This window comes from Phyllostomus discolor (genome assembly GCF_004126475.2).
Source record: "Phyllostomus discolor isolate MPI-MPIP mPhyDis1 chromosome 15 unlocalized genomic scaffold, mPhyDis1.pri.v3 mPhyDis1_scaffold_12, whole genome shotgun sequence".
Classification (NCBI taxonomy): Eukaryota; Metazoa; Chordata; class Mammalia; order Chiroptera; family Phyllostomidae; genus Phyllostomus; species Phyllostomus discolor.
Genome location: NW_023397490.1, coordinates 20,295 through 35,416, shown reverse-complemented (window position 1 = coordinate 35,416; position 15,122 = coordinate 20,295). Strand labels below are relative to the sequence as shown.

Below are 15,122 nucleotides of genomic sequence, written 5' to 3'. Positions count from 1 at the left end.
TAGGACCATGTGTACCAAGTCCCCATTTTCTTTAACTCAAACACCTATGAGCACGATTATAGGAGTAACTAGGAAGTGTGAGCAGGGTGGACTCCCATGACCCTCACTGTGTGAGTCCTCTATGTGAGCACAAGTCTCTCTGAGCTACTCTCCCCTAAGGCACTGTGACCTAATGCAGAGATCCCTTACAGATTCCCTCAGACAGAAGCACACTTTGTATGCAGAAGAGAAAACACAAAGCAGCCACTACACCTGTCTTTGATGCAGACTCATCCAATGATTGAAGAGATGATGTGGGCAGAGCCATGGCTGACCTGCATTCTCAGATTCTGGTACTAAGGGTTCCATGTGGTCATAGGCAGCAGAGTGGCATGGGGCCATCCATAGTTTTGTTCAGAGGGAAGGTCAATGTGACCCTCAAAGGCACCCTATTGAATCCATCCTCTCTGGAACAGTGAGCCTCTGATCAGAAGGCTGTGGCCTCCTAGAATATGTGGAAAGTCCTATATATTCAGGATACAATATTTTTTCAGACATAGCTTTTGAAAATACGCTGTGCATTTGTGAGTCAGGGTTCTTATGGTATAATTCCAGTAGTGAATTTTCCTGGGTCAAAATGGAGTTACTGTGGCAGACCCTGGCCAGCAGAGTCTGCGTGCTGTGACTGAAGATGGAAGTAAATTCACAGAGTACAGCAGTCCTGTGGAGAAAAAGGGAAGGTGTGGTACTCTCTTAAGATGAGAGTCCTATGGCCACTTCTGTCAAGTGGAGAACACCTTGGCCATTCTCTCAAGGGGTGAAGGTACTGACCCTTGCCTGGACAGGGTTTTATTGTTTTTCCTGGGTCTTACGTCAAAGAAGGGTTTATTATTTATTACATAGAACAGTGTTGTCTGCATTTTAGGTATAATCAAGGAAATGAAAATAACAAATGCAGAAGGAAAGGTAGGAAGTTGATTAGCTCCGTCTTTGAGAAAATTCACACAAGCTTTGGGAATTACCTTGAAGATAGGCAATAAATATATACTATTTCAGACCAGGGCAAGGAAGCATTAGCAAGAGCAAGCCATGGCAGTCTGTATGCATTTTCTAGGCCTGATTCTCAGTGGAAAACCTGGTTTGAGGGTCTGGCTCCTGCCCACCACTTCACTCCTATTGGTTTTCCATACAGGGCTGAGTCACATTTGCCAGACCAAAACAAACTGATCCCCTATAATTTTCCCCTTTCTTCTTTTTGTTAGGACTGTTGTGATGATGGATCCCGCAAGACTTACTACTTGTTGGTCTCTTTTACAGCTCTGGGTAAATAATGTTCAAATGAAGTGAAGTACACAGAGCATTATTAGCATCAGTAAACAACCAACAGCTCTAGTGATCCAGGTCTCAGATGAAGTCCATCAAACCAATTTTTTGCGGGTTTAGCGACCCTAAATTATCACGGAGTGTTTAAAAAATCTCCTGCTTAGTTAAGCTCTGAACGTTCTGCATCTGCTGGCATAACCCCAGTTGCAATTTATTAATTTATCTCTTTAAATTGGTAGAAAATGCTCCTCTTAGGCGACGTTGAATATCACTCTTGGAGTATTGGCTGGAATTCCACTGGAGTGGGGTGACACACAGTTTGGAGAAATCAGGGTCACAGGTCAGCTGCTGACTGGTCACCAGTGCATCCTGGCATTGGCAAATGCCAGAAAAGAAAAGAAAAAAAAAAGAAAACAGGAACTTGCTGAAGAGTTCAGTAGTCCCTGGCAATATTTCATCTGCAAAAATTTTATATTTTTGTTTGTTGTCTGCAGTGAAAAACTCAGAAACCAAATTAACAGTGAAGAAGGCAGGGTCCCTGGATGCAGCTGTGAGCTCTGAGGGGGGGAAGCCCTGCTCCCAGGAGGAAGCCCCTTCAGTTCCCACCAGGTCCACTCCTGCCACTGGAACTGTTTTCTGTGATTGGTGAGGGTACAGCGCCCTCTGGTGCCCCGAGTATCCCCTGCAGGCCAGCCCTCCTGCCTCCCACAGTGAGGTTTGTGTCTGGGCTCACACTGACTTCCCCTCACTGTGTTTCTCACACAGTAATACGTGGCTGTGTCCTCGGTTGTGAGACTGCTCAGTGTTAAATAAACTTGGCTCTTGGAGGTGTCCCTGGTGATGCTGAGTCGGGATTTCAGCGCCGGGTTGTAGTTTGCACTTCCATCACTCCATATAACACCGACCCACTCCAGCCCCTTCCCTGGAGCCTGTCAGGCCCAGTGCACACCATAGCTTGTTAAAGAGAATCCAGAGACTGTGCAGGTGAGGGAGAGGGTCTGTGAGGGCTTCACCAGTCCTGGGCCAGACTCCTGCAGCTGCACCTCAGACAGGACACCTGTGGACAAGGAACATCAGATCCTGTCAGCCATGTGCACTCACAACCATCCCATAGACCCATCTCTGCCATCTGAGAAACTCACCCAGGGGGTCTGTCACCAGTCACAGGAGGAGACCCAGCAGTCTCATCTTCTCTAGAGCACAGCTCTGCCTTCTCGAGAAACCTCAGTCCCCTGTCAGGAGAGAGTCGTGAGCCCCCACAGCTCAGGGGACACTTTAAACTGGATGTGAGAAGGAAATTTGCATGTAGGGGACTCTGTTCTCATAAGTAAGGAGAGACTTAGGTCACCGACCCATGTCCTTCTGGTCCCTGAGCACATTTCTTCTCTCAGGTTTGATGACGTGGGTCATGGATGGGAGTGTAGTTGGGTTATAAGACAACTTTGAATCGTGACAGTGGACAGCCCTTCTTTCCACATTTAAACATTGAACCTGGACTGGATGAGGGACCATAGTCTTTTAATTTCATGCATTGTTCAAGTGGATATTAAAACAGATTTACATCATTTCCAAACATCTGCCCAAGGACAACTATATCACATTAAGTAGATTCATTGTTGCCAGATTGGAAAATGTAATTTTATGAAAAATAACAGTGCATGTAAAATTAGAGTAAACTAAAAACGTCTTTTCCCCTGAGTTGGCTGGGGCCCCTGGTCCTGCAGGTGGTGGTTCATGTGCAGCCTCTGTGTCAGCCCAGCTCCAGGGAATGGGCCACACTGGTCAGGCCCTGCTGCCAGGAGTACAGCCCTGGCCCTGCAGCCGAGACAGGTGCTACACATGCTGTGTCCTTCCTTTCACCTCACTTCCCCCAGGGCAGTACAGGCAGCCCCTTCCCACAGGTGAGCCACTCAAGATGCCTCCCACATTCCTAGACCATATGAGGCCCTGAAGTCCTGGAGGTACCTTGCCCCAGAGAGACACAGGTGCTGACTCTGGCCAGCAGGTGTTCTAATGAGTGTGTGGATTATGGTTCCTGCTTCCTGGTCATAGAGTCGGTTTGGAACCTGCCATCCCAACATTCATCTGAGGAAACGGAGGAAGGGGATATTGGGGATGATGTACTAAAAGGGGACCGGGGGCTCATGATGGGCCAAGGTGATGGATGGAGAAAAAAAACAAAGTGCAGAGCAGGTGTATCTTTCACTAAGTCACTAAACTGAGGTGAAACCCATGATGGGGTTTAAAAGGCTGGGAAATGCTTAAAACCAAGTTTGCTTCCCTGAGTCTCCCACACACTCCACACACAGAACATTCCCACTGCAGCCCCATTATTTAATTGTGCACAGCGAGGGCTGGGGCACATCTGACAGCCTGAGGACATCCATAGAACACGTGAAAGATCTACACAGGTGACGGATGTCTCAGGAGATTACCTCTGTGTTGTTAAGAGAGTTGAGAGTTAGGGGTTGTTGAAACCCCATGTGGTTGAGGTGACATCTGTGCCAGAAATGGAAACACTGTCCTAGAAATAAAGGTTGACGCCTGTGAGGAGCCAGGGCACCGGCCAGCATGAATAGCATGAAGGAAAGGGAGGTGAATGCCAAGGGAGAGCAGTGAGATAACCTCCTCCAGCAAGCAGCACACCTGTGCCCCAGGGGACACCTGTGCTCTAAAACCCACTCCTGTCCCCTCCCCCAACTTGGAGGGGGAGAACTGGGCCCTTGACCATGGCCCTGGCCAGCCCAGTGATGTATGTTCTGAATCGCCCCAGAAGGCCTCAGTCTGGACATGTCTTCCCCCGCTTGCCTGTCCCTGTGACGTTGCTCTTAGATGCATTTCAGGTGACACATAGGTGTCTCTTGTCCCAGGTTTCCAGAAGCTGTAAAGACAGTGACACACAGAAAAATGGAACCTGTTGAAGGCCTTGTAACTCTCACGCCAAGTGAGCTCAGAGGGATACGTTGGTTACCGGCTCAGGGGGACACTGTAAAGTGAAAATTGATGGTGGCAACGTGTCTCCCAAGAAGGGGCCATCTGTTCTGGACAGCAGGGTCCTGTGGTGAGCATCATGGGGGTTGTGGGTTCCCACCATCATCCTGGCTGCACCCTGACAGAGAGTGGTCCCCCTAAACACATGCCACTCACATTGCATTCCCCTCGAAGAGATACTCAGGTCCTTGTAATGTCCTGCCCCCTAAGGAAATGCCTCATCCTCTTCCCTTGACCCCACACATCTACCTCACACACTGCTTTCATCTCAGGGAGTCTGTGGCTCAGAATTCTGACCTAGGCTTCCCCTGTTCCCAAATTCCATTTCCCTGGACATACCCATGGAGCAGGCACACTCTGTTTGAGGTTCTTGCCCAAAAATGAGCTCCGGTGAATGACCTTGCATACCTGCAGCAGTCCAGACTTCATTAGAACCCTGCAGAGTCAGGAGGCACCACCTCTCCTGGAAAACACATCACATTAATGCTGGCGAGGCATTTGTGATAAAATACACACTAACAACCAGCATGCTTATGGATTTTAAATTGATACAGTGGCATTGAGTGTAGTCACACTGCCATGCAACAATCATCACTTTCCAAATTCAGAAATGCTCACTTTCCAATCCTGACTCATTGCCCTTTGAGTAATAACTCCCCATGTCATTCCCCCACCCGAGCTACCCCACATTCTGGACTCTGTCTCCATGCCCTGGACCCTCCATCTCTCACAGACACGAATGCATGCAGCCATTGTGATTCGGAGAGTGGCCCATTTCTCTGAGCATTGTGCTTCCAAGGCTCCTCTGCATTCTTGAATATGCCCACTTTTTCTTTTTTAAAATGTTTTTTGTATTTATTTTTAGAGAGAGGGGAAGTGAAGGAGAAAGGGAGAGAGATATCAATGTGTTTTTGCTTCTCACCTGGTACCCCACTGGGGACCAACCTGGTCAATAACCCAGGCACATGCTCTGACTGGGAATCAAACCAGGGACTCTTTGGTTCAAAGCCTGTGTTCAATCCACTGAGCGACACGAGCTGGGACCACTTTTTATTTTTATTTTTATTTTTATTTTTATTTTCTTTCTTTGTTTATTTAAGAGGAATAGCATTTCGTGGTGAGGATGGAACACATCTTGTTATTGAGTTTCTTATTCCATCTCTCTGGTTTTCATAAGAATGCAGTTGATTATAACCAGGTGTTTTTACCATTTTCCTGATCAGGAAGGAGGGGGTATAGCACAGGGAAGATGGACAACAAAATCAGGTGAAAGGAGTCAACATGTGATCGCATGAACTGGGGAGGAAGCACCTGTGACCAGAGGCTGTACTGAGTTAGGACAAAGAGTAATAATTTTAATAGTGTGCTTGTGTTCCTCTGTCACAGTCTCCTGTCCATTCTGGAAGGACAGGGATGAGGAGAAAGGGGAGGTGGAGACACGGCCTATGTGACTGGGGCAGGGCTGATGGCACCCTGAGTCTGATGGGGACCAGGTTCTCCTCCAGGTCACACCTGCCTCATTCTGGCCTTCCTGGGACTGGGACACACATCCCACCTCTGCACTGCAGCTCTGAGGAAATAAGGGATCACAACAGAAGGAAGGGTTAGGGGAATCCAGGAATGGCAGTGATGGGAGGGTTACAGAGGACTCTCAGAGTTAGTTCCAGTCCATGGACTCAGGTCTCAGATGCAGGAGGAGCCCATGTGCCCTGGGTGCTGGAGGGAGAAACAAAGCTCATATGAACACTCCAGTTCCATGGCCATCAGACAGGAAGGTCACAATCGTCCCCTGCAGGCCAGCAATGGGCACACAGTTCCCCCTGACTAGAAAGGGCAATCTGCCTCACCCAGTCCACTGATTTAAAATATCCACACGGAATCATCCAGATAATGTGAACAACTACGGGGGCGCCCACTCGCCAGTCAAGTGGACCCATAAATTAACCCTCAAACACCCACATATCCACACTCTCAACAGACTCAGACAACCTTCCCTCACATCGTCCTCAATAGTGTCTTCATGATCTACCACTAGGAGGTTTATCTCCTGAGTGAGGAATCAGGGGGAATGGCTGTTGAGCCTCATGTGTGAGAACTTAGTATGTGTGTTAACGACAAAGGCTGCGGTAAATGCAGAGCAGTCCTGGATTCATGCCTTACAGCCCAGGGAGCAAATATGAAACCCACCCCTCTGAGAATGGATCCAGTGCAGGACATCTAAGCTGGGACTCTCAGACACTCCAGAAGCTGCAGCCCTTGGAAGGAGGCAGCTGACCCACAATCTTTGATGCTATGAGAAAAATCTTGGACAGTGGGAACTGCCACTGAAGATGTCCCACCAAGAACCCTGCTTAATCAGAAGATCACCAGGGCAGAAAGCTCAGGTGCCTGGATGCAGGCTTGAGAAAAAGAACCGAATCAAAAGGGGCACATGGGCAGATGGTGCACTGGATTGGTGACTCAGATCATGAATGATGGGCCCAGGGGCTCCTCTGATGCCTCACAACCATCATCACTTCACTAACTGAGCCTCAGACACATTTGGGACCCACGTGGTCTGTATAAAACACCAAGTTGTATAAAAAAAGTCTCGGTCATGGCTGTAATAAAACAAATACAGCAAAAATCCTTCCTCAAGCCATTAAAATGCCTACTCAGAGATGTAAAGTTATCACACTGCTTTCTCTGTTTGCCTGAATGCACCATCCATCTGCTGGAACTGGACTTGTTCCATAAGTTGCCTAACAGAGCAATGTTTTGTATGAAAATTAAGCAGGTTTCTCTCAGTCCTCACTGGAACATATACTCCAACCCCACATCCTTCTATCCTTTTCAGGGGGAAGCAAGGGAGTCCTACTCACTCAGGAGATATACAAGCAAGTACATAAAACTGTTCAGGCACATGGGACTACAGAGTGAGCTATAAACATGAACACGATCATGTTCTGAATATGAACAAACATGGCCTGAGATATTCCCAGAAAAATCCCGGGCTATGAATGTTTCTTTAGACATGCTGTATTACCTTGGAAGGAAGGAGGTGCACATCAGCCTGTATGTCAGAATCTCTCCAAGACTTTAACCACCATAGCCAGTGAAATTTACATCTCACCTGCTATTATTCAGAAATCTCTGGATATTTTTGCTAAACTTGTCTTAGATAATCCAATTGCCTTAGACTACATACAAAGAACAAGGATAAGTTTACATGACCATCAAATGCTCTCGTTGTTCTTACAGTGACACCTCAGCTCAGATGGTAACAGCCATCTCCAAAACCAGGTACAGTCTACCTGGTGTCAACAAACACTGGACCACCACACCCCTCTCTTTGAGGAAACTCATGATTGGTTTATGAGTCTATTTTCATGGATACAGCAGTGACTCAGGTCTATAAAGGATATTTTTAACTTAGTTTTATCCTTTCTTTCCATTGCAATGGTCCTCTTTATTATTTCAAAGCTCTCTATGACTTCTTTTTCCCATGACACAAAAATAGTGTCTGCTCTATAGTGGCCTCTAAAAATGCATCTGCTTCAACACACACGATTTTGATTTACCACAAGCTCAGGTTGTTCACTCCCCCAGAAGTTTCAGAGGGCATGAATATCTTTGTAAACATGGAAGAAGAAGTGAGAGTGGGCAATTGCAACATGAGGCAATATCTTTATGCTGCTCTGATGTACCATGAAAGGGAGTTACAATAAAATGTACTAACCAGCCTGTAAAGATGGACATACTGACCGTTTCCTTCTAGGAATACTGCAAGTGCTACCTGTTTCTGCCATGACTGTGCAAGAAACAACCTTGGTTAAGGTTCTGGGTGACACAGATGGGATAATTTCTAAAATTTGTCTGGCACCACCAGTTCCAGAATGATGACAACGAAGGAACATATTGGGACCAGGAAGAACAATACCTGCATTTCCACAGTCTCTTCTCATGACTTTTTTTTTTTTTTGTCACTCTCCATGACCAGATTCCCAGATGATGCCTCTATGAACATCCTTTATTCAGAGGACAAGGAGGCTCCCTATGTGCCCCTGTACAAATCACAGTAAATAACAGGGGTTCTTTCAGGAGAAAAGTCATTGCTTCTTGCATGCAGTGCACTGGATCCCTGGAAAGTTTCCCTGGATTTCTAACATGCCGCAGCATCATCGGTACTGGGCTCAGGCCCCTGACTGAGTGTGAGGAAGTCAGGACGCTCATTGCCCTGTCACCTCCTCAGCCCAACCCAGCTTCCCTTCTTCTCAGAGTTTGCACCACACCAGTGATGTGGGCCATCACAGTGAGTCTGTTTCATGGTCTGATACCTCCAGTATCAGGCCATTTACCTGCAGATAGGCCGTGCTGACAGAGAATATGGAGAAGAAAAAGCTTTCTGAGAGGCCCTGTCCATATGTGGTTTTCCAAGAGTTTGTGTGGATCAAGACTACATCCTGAGGGCCATCTCCTGAGGACTATCACACCCAGAACATAGCAGAACTGGTGAGGTTGTATCCATAGGCCCTGTAGGGCACCTTCACTGAGGCCCCTGGCAGCCTCCACTCAGCCACAGAGTGCACCAGCTGCACCTAGTCATGGACACCTGTGGAGAGGAGACAGGAGTGGGTGAAAATTCCTCTTGAGTGTCCCCTGGTCCCCTCCTCAACCCAGGGTCTGAGGAGAGCCATACATGCAGCCGCTGCCAGCAGGAGGAGTGCTCTCCAGCTCCAGTCCACGGTAAGAGGTGCACCATCAGGACTAATGTATGGGAGGGTGTGGCTGTGGGTGATGCTCTAAGAGCACAGACAGACACACCTTTAACCTAGTGTCTTTTTTCTTAGTTGCATGTTCATGAGTCAGGGCACTTCAAGGGTGATTACATGACTCCACCTGTGAGAGGGTACAGCCACAGGGACGATGCCCTTTGGGCGATTCAGGGTCCAGGTCTTAGTCCATGTTATTCGTATAGGTCCCTGACAGATCCCTGAACTCTGTACAGATATAGCTCCTTCCAGTGAGGAACAAGCCCCCACAGGGCAAGCTCCTTATTGGGAATCCACCTTTTAGTGACACAGTTCTGGGCTTTAATACCTGTAGGTTTTATTCCCTGGATCAGGGTGCCTTAAAATGCAGCACTGCATAGATTTTTTAAATCCCTGCATCCAGCTCCTTAATATTCAGTTGTGAAGAAGCTCTAGAATTACTCTCAGTGAGTGAGTTTCTCTTGTCTTATTGAGTTTGGTCAATTCTCTGATAAAATAGGATATTTACAGTCATTCCCCACCCAACTGCTTTTTAGATTTTTTTTTATGAAAAGAGGAATAACTTTACCACTAGAAGAAATCCCTCCCCAGCTCAGTCTACACCTGCTCCTGAAGTAGCTGTCCTCACATCATGAGCCCTGTGCACCCCCTGCTGTCCATCCCATGCCCTGCAAGGGAATGGCCCCTCACAGGGCACAGGCCTCTTAGCCTCTCTAGTCCAGAATTAAAGGCTGCACCCTGATTTCAGGAAGCTTCTAAATGCAGGGCACTGTGAAGCCACCACGGAGCCTCTTTCCTGGATATGCCAGAGGCATTAACTCAGCTGATACCCCTCTGTCCAGAAGCAGTTTGGGGGGACTCTGATGTTTTCAAGTTCCTCTGCTTGCATGCCCCATCTGAACACCCTTGTGTGTGGCACTACAGACACTGCACTCCTACTGCTCAATAAATCACACACTAACACACACAGAGTGATGGTGTCCATGATGTTGGCCCCCATTCTTCCTTTCCCCTGTCTCTCACATATGGGAAAGGTCTCAACTCCCGTCTGAAATCAGTGAGGGACTGAATGTGATGATGGAACAAAAGCAAACACAATTGACATGAAGAATGGAGAGGACCTGCCCTTGTGGTTCTTGTTCACCCAGCACCTGAAACCTAAAGATTATCTCGTAACCATCTCCTGGCTTGTCTTCAGGAGGGAAAGACCCAGGGTACCCTTACCCAGTCAGTGTAGCCACACTGACCAGACTTTTGGGATCTTTCTTATCTACAGGACACAGGTCCCCATTCTCAGAGCACACAGCCAAAGTCAGGCCTTGTGGAGCAATGGGCGGGTGTCCCCACAGAAGCAGAGGCAGGAGCTGATATGGGGACATCAGAGCCATAAACGTGGTCCTGGTGTGTTAGAGTCTGTGGAGAGGTGTCCGTGTAGCTTTCCACAGTCTCCCCTGGTGTCCTGGGTGCCCACTGCAGCCCATCCCTCCTGTCTCCTGACAGGACTTTGTGTCTGGGCTCACACTGACTTCCCCTCACTGTGTATCTTGCACAGTAATACACAGCTGTGTCCTCAGTGGTCATGGATCTCAGCTGCAGGGAAAATTGGTTCTTGGATGTGTCTCTGGAGATGGAGGTGCAGCTCTTGAGGGATCGGCTGTAGTAAGAGTTCCCATCATAACATATGTCCCTAATCCACTCCAGCCCCTTCCCTGGGGGCTGGTGAATCCAGTGTCAGCAGTAACCACTGGTTGTTATGGAGAATCCAGACACAGTGCAGGTGAGGGAGAGGGTTTGAGAGAGAATCACCAGTCCTGGGCCAGACTCCTGCAGCTGCACCTCAGACAGGACACCTGTGGACAAGGAACATCAGATCCTGTCAGTCATGTGCACTCACGACCATCCCATAGACCCATCTCTGCCATCTGAGAAACTCACCCAGGGGGTCTGTCACCAGGCACATGAGGAGACCCAGCAGTCTCATCTTCTCTAGAGCACAGCTCTGCCTTCTTAAGAAATTTCAGACTTCCGGCAACATGGAGGAATAGGTGGACGCACCGTACCTCCTCGTACAACCAAGATTAGAAAACCAATAATTTACAACAATAATTTACTATCAGAATAACACCCAGATCCGGCAGAGGATTTATCTGAATGGAAGTCGGGCAGCCAAGAGGTTGAAGTAGACGTGTTCATCTGGACTGGTAGGAGAAGACGAGCTGGGCGGGCGCAGGGCTGGCTCAGGTCGGTGGCGGCGCGCGGAGGTCAGAGGAAGGTTTGGCGCGAAATCGGCGCGACAGCCATCCGGCGCGCAAGAAGGCAGCGGTGATCCCTGAGTACGCAAGCTGTGGCTGGCAGACCCAGAGCGGTAGCGATTGTGGACCAGGGCAGAACTCGCAGCCCAGAAGCCCAGACAAGGGTCTGAGTCCAGGGGAACGGAACTACCGCCACTGTTTTCTCCCGCCCGGCTCCCACCCCGCCCCCACATATAACGTCACAATCTAGCGACTGGGGTGCCCAGCCCCGGAGAGCACCTAAGGCTCCGCCCCCCACTTTAACTAGAGCAACCAGACCAGAAAAAAAAAAAAAAGGAGAGACAGGGGAAGAAAATATGTTTTCAACAGAGCAGATCAGTCCCCCAGGACTCATCCTTTTGAGCGACCAAGAATTAGCCAATCTATCAGATGCTCAGTTCAAAACACTGGTGATCAGAAAGCTCATGGAACTGGTTGATTTTGGACGAAATTTAGATGAAAGAATGCAGATTACCATAAAACAGATGCAGGAAGACACGCGGAGGAGAGCCAATAGTGAAAGGAAGGAATATGAGTCTCAAAACAATACAGTGGACCAGAAGGAAGATAGAATCAACCAAGCAGGAAAGCATGATGAAATAAGAATTCAAAAAATAGAGGAAAAGATTAAGAGCATCTAAGACACCTTTAAACGTTCCAATATCCGAATTATAGGGGTACCAGAATCGGAAGGGGAAAAGCAACAGATTGAGCACGTATTTGAACAAATAATAAAGAACTTCCCCAATCTGGCAAAGGGAACAGTCTTCCAAGAAATCCAAGAAGCTCAGAGAGCCCCAAAGAAGTTGGATCCAAGAAGAAACACACCAAGGCACATCATAATTACATTAGCCAAGGTAAAAACAAAGGAGAGAATCCTAGAAGCAGCAAGAGGTAAGGGGACAGTAACCTACAAAGGAGTTCCCATCAGACTGTCAGCTGGTTTCTCCAAAGAGACCCTACAGGCAAGAAGGGGCTGGAAAGAAATATTCCAAGTCATGAAAGACAAGGACCTACATCCCAGATTGCTCTATCCAGCAAAGCTCTCATTTAGAATGGAAGGGCAGATAAAGTGCTTCTCAGATAAGGTCAAGTTAAAGGAGTTCATCATCACCAAGCCCTTATTTTATGAAATGCTAAAGGGACTTATCTAAGAAAAGGAGATAAAGAAAAGACATGTATAGTAAAAGGACAGCAAACTCACAAATATTAACAACCACACCTAAAGCAAAACCAAAAGAAACTAAGTAAACAATTAGAACAGGAACAGAACCACAGAAATGGAGGGCACATGGAGGTTTAGCAGCAGGGGGGTGGGAGGAGGAGAGAGGGGGAAAAGGTATAGAGAATAAGTAGCATAGAATGTAGGTTGAAAATAGATAGGGGGAGGGCAAGAATAGTACAGGAAATGTAGAAACTAAAGAACTCATAAGTATGACACATGGACATGAACTAAAGGGGGAAATGTGGGTGGGAGTGGGGTACAGGGTGGAGGGGAGAGAAGGGGGGAAATGGGACAACTGTAATAGCATAATCAATAAAATATATTAAAAAAAAAGAAAAAAGAAAGAAATTTCAGCTCCCCTGTCAGGAGACAGATGTGAGCTCCCATAGTCCAGGGGGCAATTTCACTGGATGTGAGAAGAAAATTTGCATGTGGGAGACTCTGGTTTCATAAGTAAGGAGAGACTTAAATCACTTCCCCATGTCCTTCAGGTCCCTGAGCACATTTTTTCTCTCAGACTTCATGGTGTGGGTCAGGGATGGGAGAGTGGTTGGGTTATGAGACAACTTTGAACCATGACAGTGGACAGCCCTTCTTTCCACATTTAAACATTGAAACTGGACTGGATGAACAACCACACTCTTTTAATTTCATGGACTATTCAAGTGGATATTGAAACAGACTAACATTATGCCCAAACATCTGCCCAAGTCCTAAAAATCATGGAAAGTAGATTAATTGTTGCCCGGTTAGAAAATCATAACCTTATAAAAAATAACAGTTGATATAAATTTTGATGTAAAAATAAGAGTAAAATAAAAAAAAAAGTATTTTCCTTCAACTGGCTGAGGCCCCTGGGCCTGCAGGTGGTGGTACAGGTGCAGCCTCTGTGTCAGCCCAGCTCCAGGGAATGGGCCGCACTGGTCAGGACCTTCGGCCAGGAGTACAGACCTGACCCTGCAGCTGAGAGAGGTGCTACACAGGTTGTGTCCTTGCTTTCACCTTTCACCAGACACAGATAATTAGCATCTGTTGAAGTCCTTGTCACTTTTGTCACTCCCATGCCAAATGAGAGCAGTGAGATACATTGGCTACCAGCTCAGCAGGACACTAAAATGAAAATCCATGGTGACAATGTGTCTCCCACGAGGGGAGCATGCATTCTGGGCAGCAGGGTCCTGTGTGTGGTGAGCATCATGGAGGTTGTGGGTTCCCACCATCATTGTGGCTGCATCGTGAGGCAGAGAGAGCTGACCCTAAAGGCATGCCACACACATTGCATGCACCTCAAAGAGACACTCAGGTCCTTTTAACACCCTGCTCCCTAAGGACATGCCTCATCCTCTTCCCTTGACCCCACACATCCACCTCACACAATGTGCTCCTCTCAGGACCCCTGTGGCCCAGAATCCTAGACCAGGCTCCCCTTCTTCCAAGATTCCATTCCCCTGGAAATACCCATGGGACAGGCACACTCTTTCTCAGGTTCTTGCCCAAAAGTAAGCTCCCGAGAGCAACCTTGCAGCAGTCCAGACTCCATTCCAACCCTGCAGAGTCAGGAGGCACCATCTATCCTGGAAAACAGGTGCACACCTCTCATTAGTGTTGGTGTGGCATTTGTGGTAAAACATACATTAGCTAACATTCACTGTGCTAATCAATTCTAAATGGACACAGTGACATTAAGTGCATTTACTCCACTTGCAACCATTGTCACCATCCACACCCAGAAATGCTCACTTTCCTGATCTGACTTGGTGCCCATTACAATATTCCTCCCCGTTTCTTGTCCACACAGCAGCCACACTTCCAGTGCTCTGTCTCCATGCCCTTGACCACTAAGTACCCCACAGACATGGAAAAACGCAGCTGCTGTGATTCTGAGAATGATTTATTCCTCAGGGCATATTGTCTCCAAGGGCCTTTCTTGTTCTTGCTCTGTCCACTTTTTCTTTTTCTTTTTTTTTTTTTTTAAGGTAGAATAATATTTTATGGTAAGGATGGAACACATCCAGCTTAATCAGTTTACTATTCCATCTCTCTTGTTTTCACAAGAGTTCAGCTGACTGTAGCAGGTGTCTTTGCTGTTTTCCTGATCAGGAAGCATGAAGCACAGCACAGGGAAGGTGGACAACAAACTCAGGTGAATGGAGTCAACACATGATCACATGAAATGGATAAGAAGCACCTATGACCTGAGGCTGTGTTGAGTTAGGACAAACAGTAAATGTTCATCGTGTGCTTGTGGTCCTCTGTGGTCTGTCATATTTTCCTGTCCATCCTGGAAAGAATAAGTTGAAGAGAAAGAGGTGTGTCTGGCAAGGACAACCCACAGGGTGGGTGGGGCCCTGGGTCTGACGGGGACCCGGTCCACCTCCAGAAAACACCTTCCTCAGCCTGGACTTCCTGGAACGGGACACATATCCCATCCCTATCCTGTGGCTCTGATTAAATAACAGAATATAACAGAAAGAAGGTCGGGAAATTGAGGAGTGACAGTGATGTGAGGGTCACAGAGGAGTCTCAAGGTTAGTTCCACACCCACAATGACATGCCTGAGAT

At 47.5% G+C, this 15,122-nt stretch overlaps 1 long non-coding RNA gene across 1 annotated transcript; it reads right to left on the bottom strand.

The window, feature by feature from the left end:
* Positions 1–417: 417 nt before the first annotated feature.
* Positions 418–10,767, bottom strand: LOC118498616. Its single transcript, XR_004901103.1, has 3 exons — positions 10,581–10,767; positions 6,477–6,482; positions 418–428 (listed from the first exon to the last, which is right to left on the bottom strand). It is a non-coding gene; the product is annotated as an uncharacterized LOC118498616 (long non-coding RNA).
* Between the last annotated feature and the right edge of the window lie 4,355 nt (positions 10,768–15,122).